This window comes from Chrysochloris asiatica, unplaced genomic scaffold, assembly GCF_000296735.1.
Source record: "Chrysochloris asiatica unplaced genomic scaffold, ChrAsi1.0 scaffold00506, whole genome shotgun sequence".
Classification (NCBI taxonomy): domain Eukaryota; kingdom Metazoa; phylum Chordata; class Mammalia; order Afrosoricida; family Chrysochloridae; genus Chrysochloris; species Chrysochloris asiatica.
The window spans coordinates 259261-261480 of NW_006409024.1; the positions used below are offsets into that span (position 1 = coordinate 259261).

The 2220-nt window shown below is 37.7% G+C and overlaps 1 protein-coding gene across 1 annotated transcript in view; it reads left to right on the forward strand.

Moving 5' to 3' along the window:
• The window catches only part of CNTNAP3 (contactin associated protein-like 3), a 243023-nt gene that overhangs the window by 179321 nt on the left and 61482 nt on the right, over nt 1-2220 (forward strand). The window lies entirely within an intron of this gene.

Sequence of the window (2220 nt, forward strand, 5' to 3'; positions counted from 1 at the left end):
TTCTGCTGTGCATGGGGTCACTATGAGTTGGTTCCGACTCGATGGCACCTGACAACAACAACAACATGATGCTGGAAGCTATGCTAAGGAATTTGGAAGACAGCAACGTGCCAATTGATTGGAAAAGATTCATATTTATGCATACTCACAGAAGTGTGACCCAATGAAATGAGTACATCAAACAATATTATGAATATTATATGAAAGTAAACTTTTGCTGAAGATAATTTAAGAATGGTTGTTGCAGTACATTAAATGGGAGTTGCCAGAATTTCAAGCTGAATTCAGAAGGGGATGTGATGCTATCAACATCATTGCTGATGTTAGATGGATCTTGGCTGAAAGCAGAGAATACCAGAAAGATGTTTACTTCTGATTCATAAACGATGCAAAAGCATTCAACTGTGTGGGTCATAATAACTATGAATAACATTGTGAAGAGAAGAGTGGTAATTCCAGAATTTTTAATTGTGCTCATGAGAAACCTGTACATAAATCAAGAAGCAGTTGTTTGGACAGAACAAGGAATACTGAATGGCTTAAAATCAGGAAAATTGTATGCCAAGATTGATTCCTTTCTTCTACTCATTCAATCTATATGCTTAGCAAATAGTCTAAGAAGCTGGATTATTTGAAAAAGAACATGGCATCAGGGATGGGGAAAGGCTCATTAACAACCTGCAGTATGCAGATGACACACCTTGCTTGCTGGAAATGAAGAGGAAATACAATACTTACTTATGACGACCAAAGACTACAGCCTTCAGTACAGATTGCAACTCAGTGTAAAGAGAACAAAATCACCACAAGTAGACAAATAAATAACATCATGATAAATTGAAGTTGTCAAAGACTTCTTTATGCTTGCATCCACAATCAACACTTGTGGAAGCAGAAGTCAAGAAATCAAGTGACATAATGCGTTAGGCAAATCTGCCACAAATGACCTCTATAAAGTGCTCAAAAGTAAAGATGTCACTTGGAGAGCTAAAGTACATCTGACTCAAGCTATTTTCAGTTGCTTAATATGCATGTAAAAATTAAACAGTGAATAAAGAAGACTGAAGAGTTGATGCTTTTGAATTATGGTGTTGGCAAAGAATATTGAAAATACTATGGCCTGCCAGAAGAACAAATCAATCTTTCGTGGAAGGAGTACAGACAGAATGCTTCTTAGAAGCTAGTATAGTGAGACATTGTCTCTCATACTTTGGGCATGTTGTCAGGAGGGACTAGGAGAAGGTCATCATGCTTGGAAAATTGGAAGGTCAACAAAAAAATGGAAGACCCCATTGAGATAGATTAACACGGTGGTGGCAACAGTGGGTTCCAACATAACAATTGTAGGGATGGCATGACCGGGCAGTTTTTGTTCTGTTGTGTATAAGATCAGGATGAATCAGAACTGACTTGGCACCACCTAACAGTAATATGTGCAAATATTGAACACTTCAGAAAGCATTCAAAGAAGATGGAAGGAATCAACAGAGTTATATACTAATGGAATTGTTCAGTGTGTGTCTATAAAAGGATAGCAATAGGGAGGGTATTTGTTGGTAATGGAATTATTCTTTAATCTGATTTTGGTGATAGTTACAGAGATCCATGCAAGTGTTAAAATTCTTATATCTACACCCCAAAACAACTTGTGATATGCAGGTGATACAATCTTGCTTGCTGAAAGCGAAAAGGACTTAAAATACTTACTGATGAAGATTGAAGACCACAGCCTTCCATATGGGTTGCACCTCAAAGTCAACAAAACAAAAATGTTCACCACTGGACCAAGATAAATGGAGAAAAGATTGATGTTGTCAAATACTTCATTTTTCTCGGGTCAACCATCAACACTCATGAAAGCTGCAGCCAAGAAATAAAAAACAAAGATATTAGTTTGAAGAGTAGGGTGTGCCTGGCCCAAGCCATGGAATTTCCAGTAGCCTTATGTGCATGTGAAAATTGGACAGTGAGTAAGGAAGACTGTAGATGAATTTATGCATTTGAGTTATGGTGCTGGAGGAGCATATGAAAAGTACGATGGACTGCCAATAGGATAAACAAATCTGTTTTGGAAAAAGTATAGTGAGAATGCTCCTTAGAAGTCATGATGGCCAGACTTTGTCTCTCATACTTTGTACATATTATTAGGAGGGACCAGTCCCTGGATAAGGACACCATACTTGGTAAAGTGGAAGGTCAGAAAAAATGAGGAAGACCCCC